Source organism: Chiloscyllium plagiosum, unplaced genomic scaffold (genome assembly GCF_037043375.1).
Source record: "Chiloscyllium plagiosum isolate Xiang-an unplaced genomic scaffold, Cpla_swu_hap1 HiC_scaffold_39, whole genome shotgun sequence".
NCBI classification, from domain to species: domain Eukaryota; kingdom Metazoa; phylum Chordata; class Chondrichthyes; order Orectolobiformes; family Hemiscylliidae; genus Chiloscyllium; species Chiloscyllium plagiosum.
The window spans coordinates 92,346,252-92,372,730 of record NW_028270177.1 but is presented as its reverse complement, the minus strand read 5'-3'; positions in this window follow the sequence as shown (position 1 = coordinate 92,372,730).

Here is a 26,479-nt window from a genome sequence, read left to right as displayed (position 1 = left end):
AGTTTTGAACTTGGTGTTCTTGATTCCCCCGATTGGACATTCTTACAAAATTCATGTCAGTTCTAAACTGCCACATTGCACCAATTGGAAATGTAAATTTAAGACACTTTAAAATTAAATTTGATTGGAACTTACCAATCGTAAAGAGTGCAGAACAGTTTGAATGTAACGTTTATGTCTGGGGAAATTCCAGGGATCTTGCACCAGCGCATGAGTTGACAGAATGTATCTTCACTGTCACATCAAAGAGAATTGACAGATAAGTTGTCGTGGAGCCCAGGGGAGGGGAACGATGAATGGTCTGTCCTCTTGCTCCCTGTGCAGAGTTTTCATGGTAGATGTCCTCTGTAATGTAACCCAGTTACTAACAGGAACAGTCAGCTTCTTGCTTACTGTCCAAAGATTTAACACTTCCATTCAAAATAATACGTTTGAAACATGTTGGACACGCTTGGCTCTGTAAACAAATGATTAACATTGATTCCCATAATCCAAAACTGGTGTTTGCATCTTCCCGGTTTGAATTCCATAGTTTTGTCTCAGTTTTCTGGAGCACATGGGATCAATTCTGGTATTCGAATACCTGATATCATTTTGTTTCACATACAGAACACAAGTAGACATTTTCTAATAAACATATTCAGAAATGTTATCTCTGGGGCAGTGGGGATTTGAACACACGCCTTTTCTCTCAGAGACAGAAATTCTATCACTGCAACAGAAGAGTTGCTCATAAAATGCTTATCTCTCCACGACGATGGGAAATGTTTCCTGCAACACCAATGTCGAATCTAATTATGGGCAATCCAGTAAAATTAGAACAATAAATCAGAATAATAAAAATTGCAGTCTGGTATAAGAACAGATACAGAGAGATGATCGCAAATACACACGCAATGACATATATACGGGCTCTCACCTAAAGACACATATTTATGTGCACACTCAAATGTGCAAATAGATAAGATGTCACACATGCATGCTCGCACAGAGCCACACATACAAGTGGTACTTGAACACTCACCTATGCTCATACAAAAACTCACATACACCGAATGAAAATCATTTGCCCAAATGAACAGGGATACTCACACATAACTATGAGAAACATAGACACACGGTAACACACAAATGGGCATGAATACATATACATTCATACAGCACAATGCATACAGACATACATGCATGAACACAGAGATACAAATTTTGAAAAATGTCCTCCCACATGTCAACTCACGCAGGCATGTAAGTGCACGGAGATAAATATTAATATCATTATTTTCCCATTTTCAGAATCACAAACATACGATGACAAGAGGCAGCTTAATTAGTTATTTTTAAAACACATTGATCAGCATTTATACCATATCACACGTACACACAAATTCAGAGTCTCACATGCAGACACACAAGTGCATAGATGAACAAATAGAGGGGCGTTTATTAAATAAGGATAATGGGCACAAGCGTCAGCAAGCATCCACAAACAATAACACAAACAAGCTTATCAGGGGATGGTTTGGGAAAGATTGCCACACAAGCAAACATCATCATATCATATAAACATCCATCAAAACATAACATTGCATGCTAACATTTATTAAGCATAAACATGAAAATAACCTAGTTTAGGTAGGATCTGAAACAGACACATAAGCACACATTTTAGATAGCACTAATGAAAAGTGAACACTCACAAAGACATTACAAGATAAGCATAGGCAGCAACGAAGTGGCATATTAGCATGATGATCTTACACAATGTGAAAAGACCAAAAATTAGGTGCACAAACACATGAGCACAGCAGCAGTAAAGGATCAGGAATATGTTTATTCATGCACAGACTCCAACATGGGCAAGAGTGAAGTAAGAGACTCTCATAACCACATACACAAACATTAAAGGAAAACCAAACACACCAAGCAGTAAATCAAATAAATTAAGGGACACGTGTACAAAAACTCATTCCTAAATATACAGATCCTTCAAACAAAAATATGAAGCAATGTCCTGGCTGTGATGTCACTTACATTCACGATTATCAAGCAATTGGTCACCAATACATAAAGATGAGAATCACATTAGAACTTTTATTCAGTGATGGCCAACAATTTTCAACTAAAGTGCTGTCACAGCCTATATTTAAAATATAATGATATAATTAAAATAATCATTCGTAGTAAGCATTCCTCAAGTAATATTATCCTAAAATAATAGATGAAAAGAAAAATAATCACCTTGTTCTTCCTGAGTATTTTCTACAGCGCTGCCGTCACTCTGGTGAAGGTGAGAATAATCACATCTTTCTCACGCCAAGCAGCCCAATATGTTTTGTGAAATCTCTAAGTGTGCCTTTGAATAAACATTAAATCTGAAAGTCCCTGATCATAGATATCTGCGTCATTGCTTTATCTCTCTTTTCCAAGTTAAGTAAATGAGTTGTGGAGCCCTTTGATTTTCCTGATCTGCTTATCAAGGTCTCTGAATTCCCAATCTACAATATGTCCTATTGCTGACTATAACAGTGAGATTACGTCAGTTTATCAGCGTGTAACTGAGACAATTATTGATGGATTTTCGTTTTTACATTGATATCTTTGAGATGGTTGTGGTTGAAAAAAATTGTAGCTTCCTAGTTGTTTGACGCACATTTGTTTTGTTTTTATTTGTTCCTTACTCAGAATGGTTGCCTACACTTTCTGCTGAGCCTTTGTATTCCCTTTCTTGTGACTGTTACTTATGTACAGAAAATTCCCACCTCACATCGCATGTGTTCTCATCTCAATGTGGCATCCAGCCATTATATTCACTTCTGTTAGTTTTTACATCAACTTTTTAGATAAAAATGCTTTCTGAAATGGTTAATAAATCTCGAATGTATATTCACGAACCTTGAGTTTGCTTAATTCTTTCTTCAAGGCCAGTCAGTAATAATACATTTCCTCCATCCAATTATTTTCCCAGCCAAATACTTTCACTTGTTCTGTTTGGTTGTGTTTCATCCAGTCATTTAGTTTAATGCTGCGCTACCATGCAGCCCACTAATGTAAATACATCTTTCACACGATATGCCTGATGGAACACTCCAGAGGCAGAATGATTAGAGAACATTTCCTCTTATGCACAAGGGTCATGTAATCTTACAAATTAGGAGCTTTGCTCCACCAGAAGCCGATAAAAGGCAGGCAAAGGAGTTTGAAAGTTTACTCTACACAGGCTAAACTAAATGTACTCCCAAAGTGGGGACAGCCCTGGGTTAGTAATGCAGAAATCGCCAACTAAAGCGACCAACGAAACATTCATCAGGCAAAAATGTCAACATTCAGTCAGGTATTCAGACACAACACGTGCACAGTCCAAGGGCGGATTCTCAGAACTGGAGTTTTTCTCACACATAAATCTCATGGAGCACAATTCCTGGGATCTACTTGACACACCACACCTGTCAAATCCCAGAGAATGAGACAGATCTATCTGATAAAGGGATATTACTGAACAGCAACCCTCAAAAATAATAAATCAGAGGTCGATGTTGATCATGCAAGGCCGAGCTCATGAGTACCTGAAATATTCAGCCATTGGGGACTATATGACGAAAGACGGAATTGAGAACCAATCACAGCAACTGTTCACAGAATCTGGAAACTATCGGCAGAGGAGAACAGTCCCAATTTCTCAGAGTCGGTGAGGTGTATCATCCCGGGAATAGTATTTTGAATTAGTCACGCACCAAATCGCTTAACTTCGCATTTTTTCAAAAACGTGGCACCTGAAAATAGATGCAATATTCCAGGTGAGACAAGAGACTGTTTTATTTTAGTTTAACATAATTGCTTTGTGTTTGTTCTCTACAGCGTTATTGATGAAGTAGGGTTTATTTGCTCTTCTGTCCACGTGTCCTGGTACATTCCCTGATTTGTGCACATATACACGGAGAATCCTTCACACCTTTGGGTTTACACCCTTACTATTGTATCTTCCCCTGAGTTCATCACAAAACAAAGAAGCACGTCATACCTCCCTGAGACTGAGATCTATCTGACACACCGATATTAATGAATAACAATCCTCAAAACGTATAAATCACAGGTTGATTTCGATCAGGGAAGGCAGAGATTAGAAGTTCTGGAAACCCTGCTGCTTTCCATGTCCTTTCCTACAACCCTTCTGTCAAGCCTTGAAGCTCTTAGCTGTTCTTCCAATATCCTAACATTTTATTTTAAATTACTATTAATATTTTTCTGTAATTTTGCATTACAGACCAAAGCACAGGTTGAATCAACAAGGACTCCAAACACTGAACTCTGAGAACGTACAAAATAAGGCAATCTACATTCTGAAACGGCAAACACCCGTTAACAAATGTTTGACAAGTACAAAACAGCGGCTGAAATTAACTTGAACTCATCAAAATAAAAGGAAAGTACTCTGGAGGTACAGCGGTGTAGGCAAACCTGGGCAGACAGAATAGAGTTAGTTTTTTAAAATTCTTGTTTATATTCAGAATTTTCTTTCCACACAATGTAACCTTTTATTTCCCATCACCAAGTCACCCATAGTATCTTTATTTTCAGCTACTAACCATCACTAGTAAATCGAATAATTTATGTTCAAAGCCCCTCCCATCATCAAAGGGACGGCAGAAGTAGGAAGAGCTAGCAGGAGATTGGAGTCATTTTTTCTTGTGGTGAAACATTACTGCTGTTCTAACACAAGGTATTTCTGAGGGATGGTCTAGTGAAGCTATGTGGAAGGAACTCATAAATAAGAAGAGCATGATTACTTTGATGCGATTGTAATAGTCCCCCCAGTAGTCAGAGTGAAATTGAGTAACAGATATGTCGAGAGATCTTATTTATATGTTAGAATAATAGGATTGTAATAATAGCAAATTTTAACCTTCCAAACATAAAGTGGGACAGCCATGGTCTTAAGAGCTTGGATGGTGAGGAATTTGGTAAATGCTAAAGTCAATTTTCTTCATTAATATGCAGATGTAACTACCACAGAAGGAGCAAACCTGACCTACTCTTGTGATATAAGGCAGGGCAAATGACTAAATGGTTAGTAGGGGAGCTTTTTGGGGCCGGGGTCATAGTTCGATTAGTTGTAAAATATCTATGGAAAGGATTGGCATTATATATAAGTTAAAGTTCTAAATTGGACTAGGGCAAATTTTGATAGTATGAGTTGGAGTAGACTGTTTGCAGCTCAAGGGAGATAACGAGAGTTCGGAGGCGAGATGTTCCTCTTAGTGTGAAGATAAGGCTGGTAAGAGGAGGGAACACTAGAGGAATAAAGATATTGAGGCTCTGGTTCAGATTCAGAATGAATCATATATTAGATATAGATAAATGAGATCAAGTGAATCTCGAAGAGTACAAGAGGTGCAGGGACATTTTAAAGAGGAAAATGAGGAGGGCAAGAAAGGAAAATGAGATAACCTTGGGAGATAATGTTAAAGATAATCCAAAGAGATTCGACTAGTACATTAAGAGCAAAGGGGTAGATCATAGAGTCATAGAGATGTACAACTTGGAAACAGATCTTTCAGTCTCACTTGCCCATGCTGACCAGATATCCTAAACTAATCTAGTCCCAATTGCCTGTACTGGGCCCATTTCCCTCTAAACCCTTCCTATTCGTATACACACTCAGATGCCTTATAAATGTTGAAATTGCACCAGCCTCCACCGCTTCCTGTGGCAGTTCATTCCATACACACCATCCTCTGCATGAAAAAGTTACTCCTTAGGTACTTTCAACTTGTTCCCCTTTTACTCTAAACCTATACTCAGGTTTAGATGAGACTCCACCCACTACAGGGAAAATACCTTGTCTATTCACTGTAGCCATGCCTCTGATGATTTTATAAACCTTTATAAAGTCACCCCTCAGCTTCCAACGCTCCAGGGAAATCAGCCCCTGCTATTCAGTCTCTCCCTATATAACTCTACATGGCTGTGAATATGTATAAGCCTAGCGGGATGGCTTCATAAATCATGTTACATTTTATATAAACGCTGTTTTTTTGTTATCATTTAGTTTAAAATGGAGGCTGGGTGCCATTTCAATTTCATACCAGTAGCACAGAAAGACCTGGGGAAATAAACTGCAACAAAAAAGAAATGGACAAAAAGTGATTGCACTACGGATAATCTCACCATATCATTCGTGTAAAAAATAATTCCCTATTTTGACCTTGCAGTTAATAGAGTCTATTAATTAGTCCAGTGTTTGCAATAATTTCCATCTATCTGTCATTCTACATTTAGTTGTAATAGTTAACGTGTGGATTACTGCACCTCTCTAAAAATTCAAAACAAAATAAAGTAAATCTGCAAATTAATATTGTATCTAATTACGACAAAAAAAGCAATTCAATGACTCCAAATTGGAAAGGAATGTTGATATATAGCCAATTCTGAGGACTACATGAAGTTGCAAGAGATCATTAATTAATTTACGGTATGTTCAAATAATTAGCAAATGAAGATCCACACAGATAAACGTAAGGTGTGATATCTTGGTAGGAATAATGTGCAGGTCACTTATTCAAAGATGCACGTCCAAGTGAGGGAAACAAACAAAGTGATTTCAGACAATTACATCAGTCACTAATAATTTCACCACAGGTTCCAAAGCCATAGAAAATGCAAACAAAGGTCTCAGCTTTATCTCTAAAGGGATAGATTTGAAAGTAGGGTCACTATAGAAATTTGGTTGACTATAATTAAGAGTATTGCCTGCAGTTCGAGTTGACATATTATAGAATGCATAAGAGAGAGTGAAGAGAAGACTTGTAAGAATGATACCCAAGTTTCTGGCTGTGCATATCAAGGAAGAAAAGTTGCGCTGTTCACTTCTCTCTTGAAAAGAAGGATGACAGTTCTAAAATTATGTAAGGTTTTGAAAAGAGAAGGTACAGAGAAAACATTTCACTATGGGATAGAACATAACTAGAGGCTGTCAATACAAGACGGTACCTCAAGAAATCCAAAAGGGAATTCAGAAGAAACCTCTTCACTGAAAGAATGATGAGAATGGGGAATATGTGACCAGTCGGAATAGTTGAAATCAATAATTTAGATGTATTTCAAGGAAACTAGGTGACCATTTGGAAGGGATGAGAATAGAGAATTACAATGGGCGATTTAGATGAGGAATGATATGAAACACCTTGCGTGGAACATAAGCACTGGCATGAACTGATTGTGCCAAATGGTCTGTATTTCCTCTGTAATCCTATGTAGAAAATCACCACTGTATGAAACAAAAAGTATATTAAGAACATCGAGAAGAATTATAAAGTTTCTCACAAAAAAGTCTCAAGTGTTCAGCACTGAATGTAAATGATTTTATCACATGGCGACACTTCACTATTTGCTTGATAGCACTGAAAAAGCAGTAATCACAGTACTCTTACTAGGAGTAGGAGTAACCCATTGTCCATGCACCAATTGGGGGATCTTAATAACTTATTAATGGTCTCAGTAGGACCTGCCAACCTGGTCCTGGGAATGTTGTGAACACTCTAGCCCTCACGGCTTCTTTCACTCACTTACTCTGATTTCCAGTTCCCGTAATGATCACCACCATGGACGGGAGACTGTTCCAGTATGCAGATGGGATACTCTGTTATGAGCCATAAGGTACTTCATTTGGGGGGGCATACTCCAGGAGTGTCTCTAGGATGCAGGAAGAGGTCTCCCACACAGTGGAGGACCCACCTACTGCTAATAAACTGCCAGCATTGGCGGGAACAGACTCTACATTGACCATCTGAGTGGCCATCCTTTCCCTAATTTGGGATCAATAAAATACTACGGAGGTGGAAATATGACAGCCACTGAAACTCCTTCTTTTCCTTATTATTATCCACCTAATGACCTTGCAGCCTGTCCATAGAGAGCTGATAGATCCCAATTCCATTCCAATATTCAAGAACACGAAGAGCTGGCAAACTGGTCAAAATTGATAAAGCTTAACACAAGCAGTCTTGACCTGACTGTAAAATTCTAAAGTGTAACTTGAGATGAGTTCGATAAAAATGGCAGAAGTACCGAAACAACCACTTCCATCCATCAGAAACAAATTTCTATGAATGGGAACCGGTGGTCCGCTATTTGGAATGGAGCAGTGCATTTGAAAAGTTAATGTGGAGCAGCAATGTTATATGATGGATGTGTGCACAGTTTGAAGCTGTTTGCTGATTCAGTTTTGCTAAAGCTTTGGCAGATACATTCCAATTAGAATCAATTAAATCTGCCAAAGTGGACATTAAATACTCACATTTATGAGATACTTTAACATAGAACATAGAAAAGTACAGCACAGAACAGACCCTTTGGCCCACGACACGGTGCCGAGGTTTAATCCTAATGTAAAATATAATAACAACCTAAACACCCCTCAACTCACTGCTAAACATGTGCATGTCCAGCATTCGCTTAAAAGTCCCTAATGACTCTGCTTCCACCACCACCACTGGCAATGCATTCCATGCATTCACAACTCTCTACGTAAAGAACCTGCCTCTGACGTCTCCTCTATACCTTTCTCCTAATACCTTAAAAGTATGACCCCTTGTACCAGTCAATTCTGCCTTGGGGAAAAGTGTCTAACTATTGACTTTATCTATTCCTCTCATTATTTTGTATACCTCAATCAGGCCTCCTCTCTGCCTCCTTCTCTCCAGAGAGAAATGTCTGAGATTATTCAACCTTTCTTCATAAGGCAAGCCCTCCAGTCCTGGCAGCATCCTGGATAAATCTTCTTTGCATGCTCTCCAAAGCCTCTACACCTTTCTTATAGTAGGGCGACCAGAATATTCCAAGTGTGGTCTCAACAGGGACTTGTAGAGCTGTAGCAAAACCTCGCGGCTCTCAAACTCGATCCCCCTGTTCATGAAAGCCAAAACACCAAATGCTTTCTTAACAACCCTATCCAGTTGGGTGGCAACTTTGAGGGATCTATGTATTCCACACCCAGTTCCCTCTGTTCCTCCCCACTGCCAAGAATCCTGTCTTTAACCCTATATTCATTCGAGTCGGACCTTCCAAACTGGAAAAGGATGCACCAAATGCCAAACAGGAGACGTTTATTGGCATGTATCAGAAGAGTTAGGACCAATGACCAAAAACATGAAACCGGCTTTTAAGCAGGCTTTCAAAGAGGGAATCAGTACCAGGGGGCATTTGAGGAAGTTTATCAGTAAAGTACAGCTAATTAAGGGAGCTTGGCCATACTCATGGACAAAAAGATATAAAGCAATCAGAGAACCAAAGAACACAGTGTGTATATAAAGGGTAGAAGAGACAGCATGGATCAAGGCCTTGAAGAATTTAGAGATAGACATAAGTTTCAACTCAATACATTAGATGATAATGAGCCAGTTAAGATCTAGTCCTTTCTCTATAAGCACACGTTTAAGTTTACCAGTCTTGTCCAGGCTAGCAGTAAATGGGATTTTTATTTGCACTGTGCACATCTCCTGATTTCACAAGATATCTTATTTTTGTAAATACAATAGAATGCATTTTCCACCGTTTCAGCAATTCATTAAATATAAATTGACCGAAGTAAACAACTTTCCAAAGCTGTCTTTCAACAGCCAGACTGATACAATATTCAAAGAGGATCTTCATGAACAAAGTGGGCTTGTCAGGAGGTTAAATCATTTCAAATTCGAAAACTAGATTCAATTTTAATCATATCAGCTATATATTGGATACTCCATTAACAACATTTTCCCATATTCAAACGGTTGTTTGCAAATACAGAAATATTTTGACATAAAGGGAAACAACATTTTATACTGAACAAGAAAACAGTTCTGATGCTTTGGAAAGTGCACAATGATTGATTGAGATGTTCCCAATGGAAAAATGGACTGGTCAGATGGTGATGGACAGTTGACAACTGAACTTTGTTATGTTTTCAACTGGCAGGTTGCCTATGTGGTCAAGGTATTGTCATGCCAAATGAGGCAGAGAATGGCCATCACCAATTTAGTCGAATCACAACAAGCATTGGCAGTTAACTGCCAACCATCACCTGGTCCATAGAACATAGAACATAGAACATAGAAGAATACAGCGCAGTACAGGCCCTTGGGCCCTCGATGTTGCGCCGATCCAAGCCCACCTAAACTACACTAACCCACTATCCTCCATATACCTATCCAATGCCCTCTTAAATGCCCATAAAGAGGGAGAGTCCACCACTGTTACTGGCAGGGCATTCCATGAACTAACGACTCGCTGAGTGAAGAACCTACCCCTAACATCTGTCCTATATCTACCCCCCCCTTAATTTAAAGCTATGCCCCCTTGTAATACCCGACTCAATACGCGGGAAAAGGTTCATACTGTCGACCCTATCTAACCCCCTAATCATCTTGTACACCTCAATCAAGTCACCCCTAAACCTTCTTTTCTCTAGTGAAAACAGCCCCAAGTGCCTCAGTCTTTCCTCATACGATTTTCCTTCCATACCAGGCAACATCCTGGTAAACCTCCTCTGCACCCGTTCCAATGCCTCCACATCCTTCCTATAGTATGGCGACCAAAACTGCACACAATATTCCAGATGCGGCCGTACCAGAGTCTTATACAACTGCATCATGACCTCAGGACTCCGGAACTCAATTCCTCTACCAATAAAAGCCAGTACGCCATATGCCTTCCTCACCGCACTATTTACCTGGGTGGCAACTTTCAGAGATCTGTGTACATGGACACCAAGATCCCTCTGCTCATCCACACTACCAAGTATCCGACCATTAGCCCAGTACCCCATCTTTTTGTTATTCTTCCCAAAGTGAATCACCTCGCACTTAGCTACATTGAATTCCATCTGCCACCTTTCTGCCCAGCTCTGCAGCTTCTCTATATCCTGCTGTAACCTGCCACATGCTTCCTCACTGTCAACAACTCCTCCGACTTTCGTATCATCCGCAAACTTGCTCACCCAACCTTCTAACCCCTCTTCCAGGTCATTTATAAAAATGACAAACAGCAATGGTCCCAAAACAGATCCTTGCGGAACACCGCTAGTGACGGCACTCCATGAAGAAACTTTGCCATCAACTACTACCCTCTGTCTTCTTCCATCCAGCCAATTCCTAATCCAAACCTCCAACTCACCCTCAATGCCATATCTCCGTATTTTCTGCAGTAGCCTACCATGGGGAACCTTATCAAACGCCTTACTAAAATCCATATATACCACATCTACCGCTTTCCCCTCATCAACCTCCTTCGTCACCTTTTCAAAGAATTCAATAAGGTTTGTGAGGCACGACCTGCCCTTCACAAAACCATGCTGACTATCCTTGATCACATTATTCCTATCCAGATGTGCATAAATCCTATCCCTTAAAATTCTCTCTAAGACTTTGCCCACAACAGAAGTGAGACTCACCGGCCTATAGTTATTAGGGCTATCCCTACTCCCATTTTTGAACAAGGGAACCACATTTGCTATCCTCCAGTCTTCTGGGACTACTCCTGTAGACAAAGAGGACATAAAAATCAAGGCCAATGGCTCTGCAATCTCCTCCCTTGCTTCCCAGAGAATCCTAGGATAAATGCCATCAGGCCCAGGGGACTTATCTATTTTCACCTTTTCCAGGATTTCCAACACCTCTTCTCTACATACCTCAAAGCCATCCATTCTACTTATTTGTGCCTCAGTATTCTCATCGACAACAATGCCCTGTTCCTGAGTGAATACTGAAGAAAAGTATTCATTCAGTGTCTCCCCAATCTCTTCCGCCTCCACACGCAACTTCCCCCTACTATCCTTGACTGGACCTATTCCTACCCTAGTCATTCTTTTATTCCTAACATACCTATAGAAAGCCTTAGGGTTTTCCCTAATCCTATCTACTAAGGACCTTTCATGTCCCCTCCTTGCTGCTTTTAGCTCTCTCTTCAGGTCCTTCCTGGCTACCCTATAACTCTCAATCGCCCCAATTGAACCTTCACGTCTCATCTTGAGGTAGGCCGCCCTCTTCCATTTAACAAGGGATTCCACTTCCTTATTAAACCACGGCTCCCTCGCACGACCCTTTCCTTCCTGCCTGACAGGTACATAATTATCAAGGACACTCAATAGTTGCCCCTTGAACAAGTTCCACATATCATTTACACTCTTGCCTTGGAGTCTACTTTTCCAAGCCACACATCCTAAGTCATGCCTCACCGCATCATAATTTCCCTTACCCCAGCTATAATTCTTGCCCTGTAGTACACACTTATCCCTCTCCATCACGAGTGTAAAAATCACTCCATGCCTTTATCAAACAGCACTCATTACCCAGACAGATTAAATGCTTTCTCCCATTCCATTGGAATTCTTGAGAGTGTCCTGCTAAGTACAATATTAAAGACTTAAATTTAAAAAAAAACTTTATTGTCATCAATACTCAAATTTCCATGTTGTACCAGCTGGCAGAGGTGAAAATTAACTATAATGTATCAGGCCTACAATGAACTGGTATAGTTCTGCACTGGCCTCAGAGGAAAACCAGCAACGATGTCCTTGTGGAGACATTAATTTGCCTTTGATCCTATACAACAATTTCATAAGCCATTGAGGAACAGAAATAAATAGAAACAAACCACATGCACATCCACACAGCAGACTATTATTTAAAGTAATAGAGAGAAATTCTGCACTAACAGAAAACCTAATTGTCATTCTGAATACTGAATGTGGCACCATAAGCACCTTTGTGATAATGACAGTTTGAAAATCTAGCCCATATTGTTTTGCAGCAGTTGAAGAATTAGTCATTCTATTATGAACCCCGGTTAGTTCCGACACCAGTATTTGACCATAGATTCAGATTGTTTTTAAAGGCAGATATCAATATGAAGTTGCACAGTGGCAGGAGCACGGCTATCCTATGGACAGCACTAAAGAGATTTCACACCCATTGGCCCTTTAATAAAGAAATGGGGCAAACCTCAGAGATAGGGAAATGTAAATAAAGGAATCACTATCAAGATTTCATCCAATTCGATAGTAACTGATACCTGATCACTAAATTCAGCTGCCACTGGAAAGGATGAAAGAAGCCCCATAAGGAGAACTCCAACTTTCACTTGATTCTGTGTCACATTACCGCAAGAGAGCTTTGTAGTTGCCTTCTAGCAGACATCATTTTTTTTCCCACAAACCACAGACATCAGAACCGAATAGTGCAGAACCACATCATAATTAATCTTGAGAAACTGTGTCAATGGGTGTTTGCGTTTGCAGTGCCTCTGTATTCTGAGCTTCGGCCCCAACCTCTCGCTGATCCCTAGTTTTCTCGATGAGTTGCAGTTCCAGTCAGTTTCTATTTCATCATTGTTCCAGATTACAGAGGTTTCAGTATCAGTGAGTCCGCCAGTGTGGCGCATTGGTTAAATCAGCAGTGGCTCCACTAAAAAGGCTTTTAAATCCTGAGGTTCATAGAACAGCACATAGTTATCCATGTTAAAAGCTGTAATAACAATTAACAACATTATATTTGATCTGCTATATTTTCCATTACTGACTGCAATGAATCTATCTCATGGGATGCAGAAACTCACCAATGTCAGTAAGAGCCCCTTAAACTTTGGGCAAAGCCCAGGCTATTGACTTAAGAGAATAAACCCCATACAATAATGCAACAAAGAAAAGCAGATTGAAGTCAAATTATGCACAGGTTTGATCGAGAGCAATATCCTCTCTACCCTCGCAGAGTAGAAAAGTTGCGCATTTGTATAACATCTTAATGCCACCTCAGAGTATCCTAAACATCTCTTTCCAGATCTCTGAAACAAGTGCAGAACACTTCGGGCCACTGTCAATTACATACTATCAAACCCAGGGAATCATAGACGGAAATATCAGCATGTGCCCATGTAATATTTTAAAATGTGTTTAATACCTCCGCTCGAGAAACTAACAAAATTTTTTCAAGGTATGAACAGTAAAGGTGAATAGGTCACTTGGCCCTTCGAGCCTGTTCCACCATTCAATAAGATCCTGGCTGACCCGATATTAACAAGCTTATAAAACATTCAGCTGGCAATATCCCACTTTAGCTTCTCTCATTCTATCATTTTAGTATATTCCACTACACATCTGTTCTAATCTGAAGAATAATTTTCCTGCTGTTAGTCACTGTTCCACACTGTACTCCTTTCCTCATTCTCGAATTTAAAGAGCCTGCAATGCTTTTCCTCAGCCTATTCTTTAGACAAGATAAAATAGATTGCAAAAGACTCCACTGTTTGCTTGTACTGACACTATTGAAATATTTCAATCCATTCCTTTGGTGAAAAATATAATTTGTTTAATCCTTTAAAACTGGTTCAGTTCGTTTTATATTTGCATTGAATGGTATTTCAGTTTGATCCAGATGTTAGTATAAAGTGAAATGTTACAGCACTGAGTTTTGTCTCATTCTCCTTTGGTGCAAGTTAGAAATGAGTGCTTTCTTACAAAAGAGAGTCAAGAGAGTGAAAAACGAACAGCCACGTTGAGTAAGAATGCATGCAGGTTCTGACAAAGTCAATTTTCAATCAGAGATGTTCTATACAACAACCGAAGTACTTTTGATCATGTAGTGACATGTCAGAAATGTGATATCCAATTTGTGTACCATGAGAAAAGCAGGAAGGAAATGATGACCAGATCATCGACTTATCGGGATTGAGCAATAAATATTGGCCGGGACACCAGATATAATCTCACTTTAATTCAAAGTAATAAGGGTCCCTTTAGAGGGGAGAGTGGCTTTGGTTTAATGCCTCATACACGTCTGATGTGCAGGATTATCTCAGGAATGCACTGCTGTGGCAGTATCAATTAGTGTATTCTAACCCCGAGGGTAGATCGTGAACCCTCCGACTCAAAGATCAGCATTATACTCAGTGGCACCTGAGCAACACACATTGCTCTGACAAGTGGCTTATTATTTACATCCCCAGGGATTAATGAAGCAATTAACGGCAATTGCATCAATTCTGTATGAGATGCAAAACAGACCTCTGATGATAGAATGATAGTCTCCCTACCCTTGGTCAGTAGGCTTAAGTTCCTAAATTAGATTTCGTAGACTTGGATTCCTGTGCCACATACTCCAGAGGTGTATCATACATCGCTGAACATTTTAAAAAAAGGAAAACCTCTCAACCAATGGGCTGTTGTCATTTGGAAAGTGATTTCAGATGGTGCACAAAAGGTACTCAAAATTGGTACCAGACTTGAGTAACTGGACAACTATGTGGATAGTTTGAAGAAGTTCGGGCTGCTCTTTTTGGAGAACTGAAGATAAATAAGACATTTTACAAGTGTTCAAAATCATGTGGGATTTGGATAGAGTAGAATAAAAAGGTAGGAGAATGCATCTGGATTGGTTACTCTTTGGAGGGTTGGTGTGGACTTATTTGGCCAAGTGGCCTGTTTCCATACTGTGCGGATTATATTTTAAAAAGGCATGAGAAGAAAAGGACACTGATTTAAGATGATCAGCAAAATAAATCAATGGTGAAATGAATACTTTTTAAAAAAACAGCATCGTTCTGAAACTGGAATGTTCTGCCGAATGGTATAGTGGAGGAAGCAGCTTCAACCCCGAGGTCTTCAAAAGGAATCTACAAGTTTCATAAGGAGATGTTTTGCAGTATCACATCGTAAAAGGATTTGGGAGTGAACATAGGCAAGTTCCTCTTTGAGAGCTGATCAAATCATTGCCTCCGAGTTATTACCTTTGATCGTTGTATAACATTGCACAAACTACCAGCTCACCAGTTATTTCCTAATGGTTTGTCATATTCTGAAATAACGACTTAGTCATGCATGCAAGTAAACTTACTTTGCAATTACTTCACTTGATCCAGGAGAACCTGCATTCACATTTTCCTCTCGGTTTGCACTGACAATGTTTCCAGAATTGCAATTCATCAAAGATGAAAATTAAATAATTTAACATCAGCAAACTTATTCAGAATTAAATCCAAAGCAATTTAACAAAAAAAAAATCGCAGACTTGAGAATCAATATTCCAAGCCTGATCGACTAGTTTTCTTAAGTTAGTCAATGACTGTGCAATTTCAATAAATCGCATTATTTTGTCATAGTGAAGATAAAAGAACAGAGATATCCATGCAAATTCAGAATCAGGTGTAACAGGCCTTTAGCTGATCGTTGATCTCTTCAGAAATAGAGATTATAGACAGGAAAGGTCCTTTCAGTGTAAGTCTAATGAGTTTCTGTAGTCCATTCCGTAGAGTCTAAGTGCTAGGTAGCCCCACATCGTAGCTAAGTGATGGTGAAGGGAGTGGAAATTAGGTACGTTAGTTCTTTTACCAGTGAATCAAACTGCTCTCTCTTTGATCATATTGAGCTTCTTGACTATTGTTGCAATTAAACCAATCACCAGGTGAGCAGTGAAGATTCCAATGCACCCGATTTTAGCCTTGTAACGGTTAAGTTAATGAGGGGGTAATGACAAAGCAGTATACCTTGTATCCTAGTCTTGCAATCTTGCAAATGTAACTAGTTATTGCTGCCTTCACCACCCATCCCCCTGGAGCGTATTAACAATGCTGTCCTATGATGTGGAAAATGTTGCTGAAACTTTATTTGTTTTCAAGATGCATCATGAACCATCTTGGTCGTGTTGGTATGTGGTTCTTTTGACTTCCACAGGATGTCTATAGTACACCACACTGAGGGAATGCTGGGGTTGGGGTGTGGAAGAGACAGTACAGAGTGAAAAGAAGAGAAAACCATTTCTGTAATTTGTCACCCTTGTTTATAGCCATTTCTGGGCTATGCAAGTCCTTAATACTGAAAGAAAAGCAAAATTCAACTGACCATTGAAAAACTTTGGATGTTTTATGCTGATTCAAGATTGGTCTCTCAAAATAATCCAAGCATTTCTGAACCAGTCAAGCAGTTGTTTTCTGTGATTATCCTCTTCTGTGTTGGTGTTCACCACACCGACATGGGATGCCTTCGTGAGGCAATCCTGACATAATCTTACAACAACTGCCAGCCCTTCCCTTTCACATTATTGGATCCCTAATATAGCAGATTTAATCTGACATTATACAAAACTTACTTGCCAAATTGTTTCCTTTAGTTTCTGACAAACTTAGGTTTCCACCTAATTCACAGTGTGAGGTGTCAACATTTTCACAGCTGCAACTCATCATAAAGTACCAGTTAGATCATTTTAAATATGTGCATGATCACCAAGTTAATATTTGACACTTCTTGTCAACATCAAGAGTTTTGGCTGGTGATTGGGGAGTACATAGGTCAAATAAAGACTTTATGCACTGGACAGGGGGAAAACATCCCAAATGCAAGGATTTAAGTTTAACTTCCTGATCTTAGAAAAAGGAACTCAAGCTCTTCACATACTATTGCTAATTTAATCCTTACAAGCACAATTTGTAACTCAATGTTTGATTCAGAATCCGAATATAGTAATTTCTCATTTTTCAAATTCGTTGAAGGTTCATGTGATATTAGTCAGTATTGGCTTTATTGTTCAAAAGAAAATTTTATTCCTTTTCCTTTCCTGCTCCTTCATCCATTCAGAGTTTACTGCAAGATCTGACCATAATAAACCCAGAAGTAAATACAGGTCTCTGATCCAGAGCAGTGTAATGACTTCAGTATTTAGGCTTCTATTAATTGATGACATCAGTGAAACGGCGTGGATGTGATGCTGTCTGTGTTGAATTCTCTATGAAAGCACTTTATAAGCTTGATTCAAACAAATGACTATTACTAGGGAAAGTGCCTGACTCCATGGATACACATGGCCTCTGGTCAACTTAAATGATAAAAATTGCGAAGCATTCAATGGCGACATTGTTTGCGAGATAGACAAGACGAGGAGACCAGGAGCTGGTCCCAATCCATAGCCAAATTTCATCAAATGTCACCAAAGTCTGGAGACCATGGCAATGATTTTGGAGGGAGTGTGGAATGGTGGGTGGGGGAGTGAGGATGAGCAGGAAAGAGAAACAAAGAGAAGCGATGAGGTGGGGTGAAGAAGAGGAACCCAATTCTTGAGTATTTTCACTATAGCTCCAATGGACAGAAACAGAATCTCAATATTGATCAGCAAGTAATTTCCCGTCTCAGCATTTAGGGTGGTGCTACTACTGTTTAAGACAACTCTGTCACTAATATTAAATTCCTTGGGAGGCAGTCTAGCAGCCTCTGTAATGTAGCTGCTGTTGTCTGAACTGGCATTCGTCGCATTGCACAAAACATTTTGAAGGAATCAATGGTTCTTCAACATTCCCTTTTCACATTATTGAATTTCAAATGAAGCATAATTAAACCACATGAAAATCAGATCAAATCAAACTTGCTTCCTCAAGTCTGGCAAACTTTGATTCCCATCCTAGTGACAATCTGGTCTGTCAAAACGTCCCTCGTCATTAGTCATCGTGAAGCACAAATTAAGCAAAACGCCTACACCTATAAACAACTTGCAAACATTTGGAAATAAACCCTGAAGATCAAAAGGCTCTATTAAGCTGATTCATCATTTTTTTTAAAAAAATAGAGGAATCACTCTTCTCACCAGGAGTAATGCAAATATTGGGAGGGGCTGTGGTCTGGAATGCTGGTGTTTGCTATAGCACTGGGAGATTTTGTCAAGAGGAAGTTTCTGCAAAAATCTTACAGAAATCCCTGCGCTCCAGAAATTCCTTTTCACATTACATTCTGTTAAAAAAGGCCACTTTCAAAAGCTATGACTGCAATATATGTTGACTTTTTTCAACTTTCACAGAGGTTTGCAGGATACCATGGTCTATTCTTTTTGAAGACATGGGGTGAGGGGAGGTCACCGATGTAATAGTATAGGGAAGCAGAGAGTTAGGTAGTCAATATGTTTTCAATACGTTTAGCCTCATTGCACATTCCAGTGCTTTGAAGTGAACAACTGAAGGCCTGAAAATTGAACGGCTGGAAATTATTATTGAACGACTTTGTGTGAATGCATGCTTAATTATTCACTGGCTTTTAATTGGGAGGTGGTAGGATTTATAAAATGGCAGGTAGGGACTCGGGCACCTTTTCATTGCTAACCCATGCTGACATAGACCAGTTTTCTTTGACATCTTGGACTCTCCATGATCTCTCACGCCTGCCTCCCTCATTTCCCTGATTGTGCCCACCTTTGCAGTCTCAGCAATGATCAGTATGAATAGTAGGGCTCAGAAATGTGTTGATCTGTCCTCCTTCTTACTGAAGTAGCAACTCTTGAAACTAAGCTGCGCTGTCAACTGATGAGTAACCCTGGCAAGAATCTCTTCATTTTAGATTAGAATGGAGCTGGAAAAGCACAGCCGGTCAGACAGCATCTGAGGAGCAGGATAATCGCCGTTTCAGGCAAAGGCCCTTCATTAATGAAGAATCTTTTCATTGGTCACTGCTGGCAATATACCATCCTTAGCATACACCTAAACCTCCAGGTTTCAGTCCCAGCATTAGGTTTGCAGCATTCACTGCAAGCTTCCACCTAAAATGTTGTTTTTACAATACTAACGACAGAGCAAAGATTATATGCCAGTCAATAATTTCTTTAATGTAAAAGAACAAACTGTGGAAGCTAACAATCTGAAAGAAATACAGAAGTTGCTGGAGAAACTCAACATATTTTGCAGCATCTGTGGAGAGAAAGCAGAGTCCACCTTGATTCAAGTGACCCTTCTTCAGAGGGATCTGAAGTTCCGAACATGAGTCATTCAACTAGAAACGGTAACTCTTCTTTCACTCCACAGATGAAGCCAGATCTGCTTGCTGTTAGTAGACAGTCACACATTGTATTCAGCTTATTTTTCAATGACCTTTTTAGTTTCTGGAGAACCAGAATCACCAGCTCCCTTGCGCTTTCAGCTGGTTGATGTTTTCAGAGCTGCAAGTGGTCAAGTGCCATTAAGTCAATTTTAGCAAACATTTATGCTCAGAATAAAAACATTTTTAGAAACTTGAATAGGAGTGTCAGGATTTCAAGCCACTGACAGTCAGGCTAGAACATGGAATTGAAGGATGTGACAAACCCATTTCTTCAACACGTGTAGCATAGTCTAGAAAAGGCTCAAATAAAGAGCTTAAGGCAATTATACAAGGGCAATTAACTGTCCATCACAGTTTGGATTGTCAAACTTACTATGCCTGCAATTGGTCATAAAAAGATAAACGAAGTTACTTAAATGAGCATTTGCCTCCATCACACAATTGTGTGCCAGCTATTTGAAAGACTGAAGATTCTGTATTCAGGACTGCAGCCTGCATTCAGCCGTTTGAGTGAAACTGTTCATACTCCAGATGGGTGACTTCAATAGATGGTGAATTTGTTCTTCAAAACCTTTGTTGCTGGTGATAACGATTAGAGACAGAAATTGGATATCAAGTTCTTGAATGTATTCATATTCAGAGTTTAGAAACTTCAATAACAAATTGCAAGCAAACTTACAATGAAGTGTCTTTAATGTCCTCTCCTAATACAATATTTTTGAATCAAAATTCTGAAGCCCTAATTCTAATGCAGATAACAGAGAGACAGTAATGCAAATGATCTTGCCTGGAGTGGTGTTCCCTGCGCTGCTGTGTGATGTTTCCTGAAAAGGCCCTAGAAAGTAATTTCCTTTCTATTTTGTGTACTCTGAATGAAGCAAAACATTAATCGCATATTGTTTTCAACTTATTTTTTTCATGAAAGATTTTGGACTGCACGGTTTTCCATCGACTTTGTACTTTGGACTGTCAGGTGATCTGCAAATAGTCGGAAAAGTGCTATTCAGTCATTTTAAGCGTACATCTACATCCACAATAAAATCATCATTATAAACCTGAAAAGTTGAGTAAGTATTTCAAGCCATTGACAGCTAGTTTTGTAAAAGTAGTTCAAGACACAATTACAGTAGATGGTGATTTATTACCCCAAAACCCTCATTGGCTGTTTGCAAGACAAGATAATGAGGCTGGAGTGTGGTAGCAAAGAAAGAGAGACACGATGCAACAAATTCATTTCTTCAATACTTTATACTTGTTGCAACGTCTCAAAATATCTCAACTAAAGAGCTCCAGGCCCAAATGGAGACAAGGCAACCAATTTTTCAATGTCTCCAATGAAGACCTTTGGTACTGTCTCGACATATACGGCTGAATTGTCCATGTCAGCGAGCTCTTGCCAAGATTTTCATGAGTCAGGCCAAGTGGAGGGGAGTTCAGGAGCAAAGCCCAACTCCCTTCTGCACCATTAGATTATCTTGTCAGTGGTGGGTAAATGAAGGCACCAATTCAGAGCCGCTCATGTCTGTCTATGTTGTGAACAATAGAGCTCCTCAACTCCCATAGTGGGCTTTGGCCTGCAAATCACTTTAGTACAGGCTCAGCAATACCCACCACTAATGGCAGCAAAGGAAAGGTCACTGCTCTGCCTTCACTATGTTATTGCTGTTAGCTCCTGGGATCATGCCATTTCAATAATGGTTTGTGACCACGCAGCAACTTCTGTATTAGCTACTGTCAGTACCATGCCACCCTTGGAACTGCCAACCATCGCGTTATAATCCAGCTCTCAGTTCAACCAGCGGGGCTTCACCAGAATTCATAAAATTATGACTGCAAAAGTCTTGTGTAAGAAAGAACACCATCTTCCAACTTCTGGATGTAATACATATTTTGTGGGTTAAGCATACTATGGTAACTAGGGCCTGCTACATGGTTCCTGCATGCAGAACGAAATATCTATATAACTTCACAGGAATTGCCTGTTCTCCAGTAATTGCCTTGGAGAATATAATATCAAATGAAGTACGAATTACAAAAAAGATCAAACATATTTTCTAGTTATTGCAACCAATCCTGGAGAACTGCATTTTCCATATCCTATGCAGTTTGGATTATCAACCTTGCCATGCCTATAACTGGTCAGGTAAGATAAATTAAGTCCTTACGGTAGCATTTGCCTCCAGCTACTATTGAGTGCCAGCTGCTTGAATGGCTAAAGACTCTGGATTCTGTAGCCTTGGATTGTCTCAAGAAGACTCTTGAGTTCACCTGGTTTTGTTAAACTTCTTACAACCCAGACGGATACTGCAATCAATACTGATTTTATTCTTCAACCCCTTTCACAGGTTTGATGGACACTATAGCTGATGGTAAGGGTGGGAGTGTGATGGGATATGTAATTCTTGAATAAATTCATTTTAAGAGACTAAAATGATCAGGGATAAGTAAACCAAATTTGCAAGCAATTTTGAATTCAGGATTCCGAGATATCCTCTCCTAAAACTGTTTTGAAAAAAAAACCTCTGACCCGAAGAATAATGTAGATATTGGAGAGTGTGTGATCGATATGGTCGGGAAAGGTAATCTCTACACTGCTGTGTTTTCATGAGGGGTCTGTATGTTACCTTACCGGAACTGCCTGCCCACCTGCAACTTACTTTCACTTTCTTGTACTCTGATTGAAGCAAAATCATGGTCACATATCGTATCAAACATACTTTTTCGAGACCGCCTTAGACTTGGAAGGCACGGTTTTCCATCTCCATCGCCATTTAGGCTGTCAGGTTTACCAGGATTGCAATTGAACAGGCACGTTTAGTCACTGAAATCAGCATTCGCCTGCATATACAATTGTGTGCCAGCTGCTGGAATGGCTGATGGATCTGCATTCAGTATTGCAGCGCTTATTCAGCTGCTTTTTAAAACTGCTCACACTGCAGAAGGATGACTGCATGAGTTGGTGATTTTTTTGGCAAACGTACATAACTGGTTTGCAAGAGGTCAGAGCACAGGTAAGGGGAGAGGCAGAGAATGTCAGAGAGATGGAATTTTTCCTTTCAGTAGAGACCAGAGAGGTCAATGGGAGGTAAAACGTACAGGACCGGACTGATGAAGGGGAAACATTTTACTGAAGAGACCTGGATGTTTTAAAGCAATGGCTTTTCCAGCAACTCTGTTTTTCTTTCTGATTTATAGCATTCGCAGTTCTTTCGGGTTTTATTTGGATGCTTTCTGTTGTTCTAGCTAAATAAGACCTTCAATCTGTAGGAACAAAGCAAGCATTAGAGATGCAAATTAAGTGCGATTGCTGTGGTCTGGTCTACAAAGGCGTTTGTTGCACTGCTGTCATATGCTTGTGAAAGGAAGCCACGGAACAATGTAAACAACAGCTCTCCAGCAATATCTTTTCACGTCTTTGAAATCGTAATCAAGGATCATTTATACACAAACTGGAGCAAACTTATTTTCTGCAACTGTCCCTGAACAAATTAGATTTCCCGTTCTTCACAGTATACGCAGCTGAAATTAGTCATGAAAGAAGACGATTTAAGCTAGGTCTTGTATGCACAATTGGCTGATGGCTGATATAAAATTGCTGGATGCTCAGGGAGTCAGTATTATATTCTTTGATCAATTGTATTTCTTAAGTAGATCAACTTCCGGAGGTAGTGGGACAATGGAAAACAGTAGGTCTTTTCTTTAAAACTTTCATAGGGGATTTGAAAGACACCACGGGCAGAAAGCTATTCAATAAAAAGTGGTGGGTTTTTCAGTAAGAGATGTGATTATTGTCCATGACTAATTCCTTCCATCCCACAATTGAGAAGATGGAGGTGCCAATCAGCGTCTCATAGTGAAGGTGAGTACCATTACCAATAGCACAAAGAGCCTGAATAATCGCAATATTAGAGACACACTCCTCCAGAAGGCATATGCGCCACAGGGAAGTAGTAGCGGTTAGTGCATTGGACCAAGGCACATTGAATAAACATAGTCACATTCACGTAAGTGCATCCCCATCCTGTACAGTTGTAACAAATTGGATAGGCTTCCCACGACTTATTAGAGGAATTCCACAGGTTGGCAGGTGGGGATAAGTAATAATCAAAGGAAACATTATATCCGCTAAACGCCATACAGGTATTCCATAAACCGTAGTTGGGATTCAGGAGGGGGAAAGGGGTCAAAGAGTCCTTTGCTGATGTGAGGGCGTAACAGACCACTTAATGCTGGCTGAATATTTTATGATGACTTTGAAAAAACAAATTGTTAGTGAAGGACGACATCTCCCCCTTTCTGTTTTGCGACGTGCTGATTTGGGCCTATTTGAGTAGAGGCAAGGCTTACCAGGAACACCGAAAGGACAACTGGAAACACACTGGCACAAAACACCTTGACAGGGTAAAGACCATTGAGACTTGTTCCGTAACTGAACTGTCCGATCTTCTTGGTGCAGTTAACCATTGTGGTAGTCATTCTTGGTAACATTCCATTCATCGAAGGAATCAGTCTCTCGGGGCACGTTAGGACATCTTTTTGGCATAACGGTACACAGTTTCTGGTTGCTCAGGATCACACAGGTAAGCGGCCCGTTCTTCAGCACTAATGCTGGCGACAACGAGTCCACATAACAGGGTAAGGTCGATCTTCATAATGGTCGTTCTAGATCAAGGATTAGGATATGTAAAACAGAAAAAGAATTACGATTCGAAACATGCAGCTATATCATAGTAGTCTGGTTTGTTACCAACTGATTCCGGTTCCTCTCCCAGTTCCCCATCATCACTCCAGACCCCCACCCCCAGAAGGGGCTCATCTAATGACCTTGGAAGAATGGAGGTGAACCCAGGCGGAATGCAGTCAGGCTGGTGAGGAGAATCTGGAAGGGCCCTTACCATTGAGGTTGGAGGCTGTGACTTGTCTAATTCTTGATGAGAATGAAAGAGCCTGGGTCAACAGTTGGAACATTTTCGAGGGAGTGGATTTTGTCATGAGCAGCACAGTCCTTGGAATGAAGACCTCACAAAATGTTGGTCAAAGAAAGAACACATGAGAGCATATCCTCAAGTCATGTGTTTGAAAGGAATAGAGGAGGAGGCATCAATCCATAGTGAGCAGACAGTTCGACCTTGGATGATTTCGCCTGGGGACAAGCGAGCTTTCCCAACAGGAGTGCATCATAGATGGAACAATACCAGATGCACCAACCTAACCCAGGAAAAACCTGTCTCAGGAGTACATTTGGTAAGTTTAGTTTTCTGACTCTGGTCAAGATGCTCCACGAAAACTGCAGCCTGAGGGGAATAAGCAAAATGAAGTTGATGGTGGATCCCAAACTGAGAGCATCATTCCTCATTAATATCTCCAATAAAATGAGGACCATTGTCAGAAGGTAGACAAACGCAAAAAACAAAACGGGTAATAATCTCCTTGTGTAAAATATTTACAACCGTTTTAACAGTAGCGTTGAAAGTGGGTAAGCTTCAGCAATGACCAAATATTCATCGTGCTGACACCTTTGCAACTCAATGAAATCTTTACACATCTTTAACAGTTGGCACTAGTTTGTCAGAGGTCGACTCACTGTTGTCAGGACATTCAGTTTGTCTCATCATGTTAGGCATCATCATAAGATGGCCGTGAGAAGCTGCTGTTGCGGCCTCATCAACACCATGGTTACCAATGACGACAGGGGATTGGCCAGTGGTATGCGAGAACCTGAAGAGGTCAACAATCCTGTATTTGTCCAGAATTGACCAAAAATATTCACAACATTGAAGGTTTATCGGGAGTCAGTATAAACGTTCACAAGGCTCAGTGGTTGCACTGCTGCCTCACAGAACTAGGGCTCTAGGTTCGATCCCAGCCTTGGTCGGCTGTCAATGTGGATTTTGCACATTCTCCCCGTGTCTGCGTGGGTTGCCTGTGGGACTGTTTCCTCCCACAGTCCAAAGTTGTGCAGGTCAGGTGAATTGGCCATTCTAAATTGCCCATAGTGTTAGGATCATTAGTCAAAGGGAAATAGATCTGGGTGGGTTACTCTCCGGAGTTTCAGTGTGGATTGTTGGGCCAAAAGGTCTCTTTCCACACAGAAGGGAGGTAATCTAAAAGAAAACGAAGGCCCGTCCTGAAGAGGCAGGAACGCATCAGGTCAAAAAGTTCAGCTTGAAAATGTGTTACTGGAAAAGCGCAGCAGGTCAGGCAGCATCCAAGGAGCAGGAGAATCGACGTTTCGGGCATGAGCCCTTCTTCACGAATGAGGAAAGTGTGCCAAGTAGGCTAAGATAAAAGGTAGGGAGGAAGGACTTGGGGAGGGGCGTTGGAAATGCGAAGGGTGAAAGGAGGTTAAGGTGAGGGTGATAGGCCGGAGTGGGGTTGGGGGTGGAGAGGTCAGGGAGAAGATTCTAGATTAGGAAGGTGGTGCTGAGTTCGAGGATTGGGACTGAGACAAGGTGGATGGAGGGGAAATGAGGAAACTGGAGAAATCTGAGTTCATCCCTTGTGGTTGGAGGGTTGCCAGGCGGAAGATGAGGCGCTATTCCTCCATCCGTCGTGTTCCTATGGTCTGGCGATGGAGGAGTCCAAGGACCTTCATGTTCTTGGTGGAGTGGGAGGGGGAGTTGAAGTGTTGAGTCACAGGGTGGTTGGGTTGGTTGGTCGGGT